Below are 10,062 nucleotides of genomic sequence, written 5' to 3' on the forward strand. Positions count from 1 at the left end.
CTGAAGAAAAAACAGCCCCAAAGCATGATGCTGACACCACCATGCTTCACTGTGGGTATGGTGTTCTTTTGGCCATATGCAGTGGTTGTTTTTTTGCGCCAAACACGGCTTTTGGAATTATGGCCAAAAAGTTCAACTTTAATTTCATCAGACCAGACACACCTTTTCCAACATGCTTTTGGGAAACTTCAGATGTGTTTTTTGGCAAAATTCAGCCGGGCTTGGATGGTTTTTTTTGTAAGAAAAGGCTTCCGTCTGTGCAACTCTACCTCATAGCCCAGACATATGAAGAATACAGGAGATTGTTGTCCACATGTACCACACAGCCAGTCTGATACATGTACCACACCTCCTGACTGATACCTTTTAACAATGAGATCCTCTGATGCTTTAGAAGCTCTCTGCGGACCATGGATTTGCTGTAGGATGCGACTAACAAATGTCAGGAAAGACCTACTAGAACAGCTGAACTTTATTTGGGGTTAATCAGAGGCACTTTAAATTATTAAAACAGACAAAAAAGCGGTTGGTTTGTGTGTCATCAAACTGCAATTTATTTTGCTGTGTAGAAAGCAACACATCATACGGGAACAACAGGTCAGATAAATCCTACGCGTTTCATGCCGACAGGCCACTTCGTCAGGGATAGTGAGCAAACTCCTCCTCCCTTGCTTTATACAATGGAGATACATAGTAATAACATTTAGGTGTTAATTAAAATTTTTAACAAATTTAAATTAAAGTGATATTTTTAAGGTGATTTTTAAAAAGTGATTTTTAAACAACGTGCTATTTTTATAACTATTTGTTAATACTGTGATATTCACACATTTGAAGAAAAGAAAAGGAGAATAATATGTTATTATTCATGGATCATAAACCTTATATACATCAGAACACTAACGCTACCACATTCATACATTAAAAGAAAAGGAGAATAATATGTTATTATTCATGAATCATAAACCTTATATACATCAGAACACTAACGCTAACACATTGTGCTTCAACAGAATACTTTGCGATATAGTGCAAGTTCGATTATCTTATATATTTTTTAGTATATGTAAATGAGTAAACCTGTTATATTAAAGTATTTCTGAGTAAACATATACAACTAAAGAACTAATATAGTATATTTACATAAACTAAAAAATATATAAGATAACTAAACTTGCACTATATTGCAAAGTATTATGTTGAAGCACAATGTGTAGCGTTAGTGTTCTGATGTATATAAGGTTTATGATTCATGAATAATAACATTCTCCTTTCTTTTCTTCAAATGTATGAATATCACAGTATTAACAAATAGTTATAAAAATAGAACGCTGTTTAAAAATCACCTTTTAAAAATCACCTTAAAAATATCACTTTAATTTAAATTTGTTAAAATTTAATTAACACCTGAATGTTATTACTATGGTATCATTCCATTGTAATAAAGCAAGGGAGGAGGAGTTTTGCTCACTATCCCTGACAAAGTGCCTGTCGGCATGAAACGCGTAGGATTTATCTGACCTGTTGTACCACGTATGAAGTGCTGCTTTCTACACAGCAAAATAAATTGCACAGTTTGATGACCACACAACCGCTTTTTGTCTGTTTTAAGTATTGAGATTTGCTCAGATGTTGGATGCCTTCTATGTGGTTGTATCTGCCTATGACCCATACCTGTTATAACCACCACTTCCAGACAGGTCATAGGACCGCAACCGAGTGAAGCGCTAATCGGAGGAGCTCGAGGCAGCTGTTGGCTGCTTCCGCAAAAAAGTAGAGTTCAGTGTTATACGATATTCTGTTTGTGAGAGTCACAGAAGGAGTATTACCAGGTATACTTTAGAGGAAAGGCATAACAATGACTGGGTAAGGCAACTTCTTTATTATATACCCGAAGGACGTTGTTAAAGTTGCAACAGCGTCTATAGCAAAGGTTGCCTACGAAACTGCGAAGCTCAACAGGAGTATATTAAGGGGTTAACGGTGTGAACTTAATACACTGTTCCCTCACTGAGCAGTTAGTTTTTTTATTTTTATTCCCTTTACCCCTCAAAAAGATTTCAGATTGTATTTCAATTGAGTTGTACAGTTTATAGGTCCACAATCACAGGGCTCTGGAAAAAAGTTCTGAAATGATTTGTCCTTTGTCTCATTTTTTTTACATCACAGAAACTGAAATTTTTAACAGGGGTTGGTAGACTTTTAGTGTATGTGAGTGATATATATTATATATATACTATATTAATATATATATATAATATATATATAATCTATATATATATATATATATATTAGGGTATGCACCAATGCCATTTTTGTATGACTGCGTACAAGTACCGATACTTGTTTTCAAATACTCGCCGATACAAATTACCGATACTTTTTTTATGTCATGTGACAGTTTACCAAGCACAATACAGACTAATTATTTAAGATTCCTTCTTTATAATTATAAAGGACTGTAATTCAAAAGACATTATGAAATAAAAAAGTTCACTGAACATGTTTATATATAAAAAAATATTACAATAAAATATTAAATATAAAGGGGTGATATAATTGGGTTGTAGGGCTGTTATATCACATCTATCTGACATTTGTATGCAGGTTCGACTCTAAGTTGAACAGTCTTTAACTTTCCACACTACTGCATGGGGCAGAAAGATATTTTTGGGCCATTTTAGCCAGAGCTGGAAATCTGTTTATTAACTGCCCAGTACTTCAGGGGTTTGTCTGAACGAGGTACAGTGATCTCTCCTACATACAAATAACAGCAATTTGTATTGTCAGAACAGTAGTAAACCATTTTTAGTTTAGTCTCTACTCCAGTTTAAAATGAAATGGGAACATGCAGTTTGAAAAAAACGCCACAAGATAGCATATGGGTAGGAAGTGGAGGTATCGGTTTAAGTATTGGTGCATTTTGCATGAGTACAAGTACTCATGCAAATACTTGGTATCATTTTTGAAAATATTTTATTATTTCTTTTCATGTGACAACACTGAAGAAATGACACTTTACTACAATGTAAAGTAGTGAGTATACAGCCTGTATAACAGTGTAAATGTGCTGTCCCCTCAAAATAGCTCAAAACACAGCCATTAATTTCTAAACTGTTGGCAACAAAAGTGAGTACACCCCTAAGTGGAAATTAGCCATTTTCCCTCCCTGGTGTTCATGTTACTCATTAGTGTTACAAGGTCTCAGGTGTGAATGGGGAGCAGGTGTGTTAAATTTGGTGTTATCGCTTTCACACTCCCTCATACTGGTCACTGGAAGTTCAACATGGCACCTCATGGCAAAGAACTCTCCGAGGATCTGAAAAAAAGAATTGTTGCTCTACATAAAGATGGTCTAGGCTATAAGAAGATTGCCAAGACCTTGAAACTGATCTGCAGCACTGTGGGCAAGACCATACAGTGGTTTCACGGGACAGGTTCCACTCAGAACAGGCCCCTTCATGGTCAACCAAAGAAGTTGAGTGCACGTGCTCAGCGTCACATCCAGAGGTTGTCTTTGGGAAACAGATGTATGAGTGCTGCCAGCCTTGCTGCAGAGGTTAAAGAGGTGGGGGACCAGCATGTCAGTGCTCAGACCATATGCCACACACTGCATCAAATTGGTCTGCATGGTTGTCGTCCCAGAAGGAAGTCTCTCATGATGCACAAGAAAGCCTGCAAACAGTTTGCGGAAGACAAGCAGACTAAGGACATGGATTACTGGAACCATGTCCTGTGGTCCGATGAGACCAAGATAAACTTATTTGGTTCAGATGGTGTCAAGCGTGTGTGGCCGCAACCAGGTGAGGAGTACAAAGACATGTGTGTCTTGCCTACAGTCAAGCATGGTGGTGGGAGTGTCATGGTCTGGGCCTGCATGAGTGTTGCCGGCACTGGGTACTAGTAGCTACAGTTCATTGAGGGAACCATGAATGCTAACATGTACTGTGACATACCGAAGCAGAGCATGATCCCCTCCCTTCGGAGACTGGGCCGCAAAGCAGTATTCCAACATGATAATGACCCCAAACACACCTCCAAGACAACCACTGCCTTGCTAAAGAAGCCGAGGGTAAAGGTGATGGACTGGCCAAGCATGTCTCCAGACCTAAACCCTATTGAGCATCTGTGGGGCATCCTCAAAACGGAAGGTGGGGGAGCGCAAGGACTGTAACGTCCACCTGCTCCTTTGATGTAGTCATGGAGGTGTGGAAGAGGACTCCAGTGGCAACCTGTGAAGCTCTGGTGAACTCCAAGAGGGTTAAAGGGACATTAAACCCAGATTTTTTCTTTCTTGATTCAGATAGAGAATACCATTTTAAACAACTTTCTAATTTACTTCTATTATAGAATTTGCTTTTTTCTCTTGATATTCTTTCCTGAAAAGCATATCTAGATAGGCTCAGTAGCTGCTGATTGGTGGCTGCACATAGATGCCTCATGTGATTGGCTCACCAATGTGCATTGCTATTTCTTTAACAAAGGATATCTAAAGATTGCACCAAATTAGACAATAGAAGTAAATTGGAATGTTGTTTAAAATTGTATTCTCCATCTGAATCGTGAAATAAATGTTTTGGGGTTAATGGCTCTTTAAGGCAGTGCTGGAAAATAATGGTTTGCACACAAAATGTTGACTCTTTGGGCCCAATTTGGACATTGCCACTTAGGGGTGTACTCACTTTTGTTTCCAACGGTTTAGACAAAATGTGATGAGTTATTTTGAGGGAACAGCAAATTGACACTGTTATACAGGCTGTACACTCACTACTTTACATTGTAGCAAAGTGTAACTTCTTCAGTGTTGTCACATAAAAAGATATAATAAAATATTTACAGAAATGTGAGGGGTGTATGTATGTATGTATGTATGTATGTATGTATGTATGTATGTATGTATATATATATATATATATACACACACATACACACACAAATATGCAATGTACATTGTGATATGTCAAACTGATGTGTAGAATGCTATGACACTACGGTACTAGAGCAACTGTTGGCTATATGTAATATTGAGCAATTATCTATATTCCCTTGCTTTTTTTTTTTAAATCAGACAGTACCTGATGTAAATTAAAGGGCCATTATAGTAAAAAAAAAAATTACTCTCTTTAATTTGTTAGAGCATGTAATTTTAAACCTAAAACACACTGTAAAATATAGCTACTTTAATGATCAGGCTGAGACATTTGATTTATAAAAGACAGGAAAAGTTTATAAAGGTCAGCAATATTAAGAGTCTGAATTGTGTATGAACATTTGATTACTGCAAAAATCTATGGGCATTTTCACAAACTATGAGATTTTATCCACTGGAGAATAATGTAACCTTTTCTGATAACACTGTACATATTAGTCAGCTTTAGTCAATTTGGAACTTGTCATAAAAAGTAATTCTATGTTATAAAAGACATTATAAACTTTTCAAAACCGCAAATAGAAAACTGTTATACTTTATTTCTTTATACAATGTCTTCAGAATAATACACTTCGCCAGTATACACTTTTTTAAATAATCCAAATTAAGTTTAGGAGCAGAAACATTCGAAAGGATGGTAGAAATAGGGTCTGCAGCCATGGTTGGATGTAGTGCTGTGCACAGTAATGGCACATGCACATCATATGATTCACGGATGGTGAGTGCTATACGAAGAAGTGCTTAGCTGGGCTGGCACACAACGCAATCTGTAAAAGGTCATAGAGACATCCAGCTAAATACTGACTTACTATGGTTATGCTTCACTGTACAGACAGCTCTCCGACGCTTAATAAATTGCGGACACGCTCTTTAGCACTAATACAAATTTGTCCCTTACCTCTTTTTTTAGTTCTTCTTGCTCCGGTGACTGCCAGCTCTTTCTTCCTGAATAGCAGCTGCTATCTCTGGGTTGTCTTCCCCATTGTACCAGACTAAGAGCTCTTCTCCTAGCTCAATTGGCTAGAAAAATTAGATAGAGACAAATATAACACCAATCAGAGGTGAGATTGTTAGAACATTACAACTAAACAAAAAAAAAATCGGAGAGCTGAGCAAAAGCAGAAAGAGAAACAGGCTCAGGGCCAGAGGGCGTGGAACTAGCGATGGGGATTATAAACAGCTGTACCCTGCTGTAGCAACATATTTCCTAACCGACTGACTAACCAAACAGGAAGAGACGTTTAACTCTTTAGCACTGAGTAATCGTCGGTTAGATAGATTGCGGAATCAGAGGGAGGGACAAGGTAACTGGGTTCATAGATAATCCCCTCTGGTGGAAGGAGGACTGCATTTGTAGATACTTTACCGACTCAAAAGAAAATCTGCAGATATACATGTGTTTTGGGATTGTGACCTCGAAGTAACCTTGCTACTTTAGGGAAGACGCTTTTTTCTACCTTAGAGAAGATAGCTGTAATGTCACTGCTTTGGGTGTTGGCATCTGATTAACCCTAAAGCTGCCAGGAAGTCAGAATGTCAAATGTGAATAACAGCTTTAACCAAACTGTGATTTTGTGTTCTTCTGCACTGAAGAGTTAAAGGGACATAATTCTCATTTGCTAAATCACTTGAAAGTGATGCAGCGTAACTGCAAATAGCCAAGAAAATAACATCTCAATGTAAACATTTTAGCTCGAAATTCCATCAGATCATAATAGCAGACTTTGCAACTCTCCTGGAAGTTCCAGGAGTCCCCCGCATAGTAATAGCGTCTCCCTGACGTCCGCAAATGAAATAAAATAAGCCGGAAACTCGAGAACACCAATTCCTCAAACTCCAATCTGACTTCACTTCCGGTGACTCTTCTATTTTTAATATCTGTTTTTGCCTCTGGGGGGCACACCGCTGATCCTCTGGCATAGACCCCAAGTAAACCTTGGGGAATGATGTTTACAAGGGGGGCTGCGCTCCCCTTGAACCCTCCAGGTAGAGGCAAAATAGATAGTAAATAGGTGATTACAGTGCCCATCTGATTGGTTGTAAATCCTGTCACTCACTGAGACACGGACCAATCAGATGTATGGAATCACCGGAAGTGACGTCTGATTGGAGTTTTAGATGAATTGGAGTACTCGACAGAACACCGGGATAAAAAAAAAAACCTGCTTTTTGTTAGTTTACTTGGCACCGAAAGAGGGCGCTATGTTATTTTGTAATTAATATTTTTGTCATTGCTCTTTTCATGACTATAGATGTGCTAGGATGTTTAGTGCAGACGCATGGTGTGCAAACAGCAGGCTGGAATGAGATGCCGTAGAAGTGTGACACGACTCGATACAAGTTCAGAAATGCAGTAAGGTCATAAGCAGAAGAACTTTGCTGTTTTTGCTAATTCTTTTTTAAAAAAAAAAAAACCTGTGGAATTTGAGATGGAAGTTTGGAAGTGGAAACGTTACCTTAGAGCTCTATTTCTGTGAAGTAATATTGGTGCATTGAGAAAATAATAAAACATTGTCAGATTTTGTATGCGTTTTCCTTTTTTATTTCTAAACATTTCTTTCATACAAAGTGCACCTGGGAAGAGATACTAAAAATAGTTGTTTATTAAATAAAGGTTCCAGACAAAGTTAGTATAAGATAAAGTAGGTATTATACTCTAGTAAAAGTTTAAAGGAGTATGAAACTTACATAATTCAGATAGAGCATTATTAATTTGAAACCCCTTTAAATTCACTTTTTGTTGAAAAAGATTATGTACTTACCTTACACTGTTAATATTTTGTTAAATGCAGTAGCCGGTGAAGCCACCTCCCTGAAATGAGTTTTTGCAGGTTAGGATGTCTGCAATATTAAGTGCTCTGTGAACAGTTATGCTGTAGCTGTCAGCTGCATATTGAAGAAAAACAGCCAATCAGCATCATCAGTCACCCTTCACTTTAAAGTGAGCTTGTAAAATTTCATAGTAAACTTCCTTTTTATATTCCTTGGACTATAGCATGCTGATTGGCTGCTTAAAGTTCCTTTACAAGGGGATGTGGCTATTGAGTATATTGTGGGGTAAAAATATCTGCATTTTTTACTTAGAGAAATAAGTAACATTTGGGTATTGTGTCTCTTTAAAGTGAAGGTCAAGTTAAAAGCACAGCCTCACGGCATTGCATAGACTTATCAAAACGAGAAGGAGTTTGTCATGATTTTTTTTAAATCTATTTATTTTCTTATATTTTTACGTTTAAACTGCTCCGCCGATAAGCGCAGCACTACCGCCCGCCCACCATCTTGTCTAATTGTTGATTGACAGATGATGTATCCTAAACCAACTAATCCTTTTTTACGCAAAGGGGCTGAACGCCCCAGGGGGGAAACAAGGATTAGTTGATTTAGGATACGTCATCTGTCAATCAATTAGACAAGATGGCGGGCGGGAGTGCTGCGCTTATCGGCAGAGCAGTTTAAAGGTAAAAATATAAGAAAATAAATAGATTTAAAAAAATCATGACTTAAACTCCTCGTTTTGATAAGTCTATGCAATGCCGTGAGGCTGTGCTTGTAACTTGACCTTAAAGGGACACTGAACCCAAATTTGTTCTTTCGTGATTCAGATAGAGCATGCAACTTTCTAATTTACACCTATTATCATTTTTTATAAGTTCTCTTGCAATCTTTATTTGAAAAAGAATGCATCTAAGCTTTTTTTTTTTTTTTTTTTTTTTTGGTTGAGCTCTGGACAACACTTTTTTATTGGTGGATGAATGTATCCACCAATCAGCAAGAATAACCCAGGTTGTTCACCAAAAATGGACCGGCATCTAAACTTTACATTCTTGCATTTCAAATAAAGATAAAGTATGGGAAAGTAGAGTGGGTGTTGCCCAGCAGCAGTTAGCACACATTCTTGATGGCTATTGCACAGCTGTGGTTGTGGGAGGCAGGTAAGGAAATTTGTGACATTCTGATACTTATGTTTATATGGTGATACCGTCATTTTAACAAGTTTACCTTTTAGAAATCACTCCCCTTTTTCTCCTATGCTTCTTAAAGGGACAGTCAACACCAGAATTTTTGATGTTTAAAAAGAAAGATAATCCCTTTATTACCCATTCCCCAGTTTTGCATAACCAACACAGTTATAATAATACACATTTTACCTCTGTAATTATCTTGTATCTAAGCTTCTGCTGACTGCCCCCTTATTTCAGTTCTTTTGACAGACATGCAGTTTAGCCGATCAGAGCTCACTCCTAGGTCACTTTACGTGCATGAGCTCAATGTTATCTATATGAAACATGTGAACTAACACCCTCTAGTGGTCAAAATGTATTCAGATTAGAGGCAGTCTTCAAGGTCTAAGAAATTAGCATATGAACCTCTTAGTTTTAGCTTTCAACTAAGAATACCAAGAGAACAAAGCAGAATTGGTGATAAAAGTAAATTGGGAAGTTGTTTAAAATTGCATGCCCTATTTAAAACATGAAAGTTTTTTTTTGGACTTGACTGTCCCTTTAAGGCATGCCCTGCTCTTTAACAGGTGTTGTATTAATTAATTATGTTTGCTGCCTTGTGTTTTAATAAATCTGTCTTTTCCTGCTGAAACCTGTATATTGAACCTGTATATTATTCCCTGCATATTAAACCTGTGTCTGTTGATAGAATAGATTCACATATTTATGAAAATCTATCTTTGGATTTAGAGTCATTTTATTGCATGCTGAAAACATCAAGTCTACTGTTTGGGATCTGTGTATGCGGGATCTGCTCTCTGGTTTTAAATACACTTTACATTTACTATATTATAAAAGTGTGCTCTAAGTAATGTAAAATAAACATGCACATGAGTTAATATTATCATATTAAAGAAATCTCACAATTTCCTTAAAGAGAAGCCTCTAAGTAATAAAAATAAAACTTTTTTTATTTCTCAAACAAAGTCATAAACGACAGCCCACAACAAGCGTTCTACTTGACCAATTTCAATCACTTAATTAGCCTATTAACATTTCTCCTCAATGCAAGCGCATTTTAATCCCTGAAGAGCTTTGCCAGATTTTGGGATTATTTTTTTTAGCCGTTTACACAATTTTCGTTAGTTTAGGCTAAATTCCTTATATTTATCTGTATGCAGCATATTAAAT

The 10,062-nt window shown here is 37.0% G+C and overlaps 1 protein-coding gene across 2 annotated transcripts in view; it reads right to left on the reverse strand.

Annotated features, from left to right (window-relative positions):
- The window catches only part of PRDM2 (PR/SET domain 2), a 402,316-nt gene extending 396,172 nt beyond the window's left edge, over positions 1 to 6,144 (reverse strand). For both annotated transcript variants that reach the window (XM_053690429.1, XM_053690428.1), the window contains exon 1: positions 5,829 to 6,144. The gene's annotated coding sequence lies outside the window, so the exon portion shown is untranslated. The remainder of the gene's footprint in view (positions 1 to 5,828) is intronic.
- Between the last annotated feature and the right edge of the window lie 3,918 nt (positions 6,145 to 10,062).

The sequence above is a fragment of the Bombina bombina genome, chromosome 8 (assembly GCF_027579735.1).
Source record: "Bombina bombina isolate aBomBom1 chromosome 8, aBomBom1.pri, whole genome shotgun sequence".
Lineage (NCBI taxonomy): Eukaryota > Metazoa > Chordata > Amphibia > Anura > Bombinatoridae > Bombina > Bombina bombina.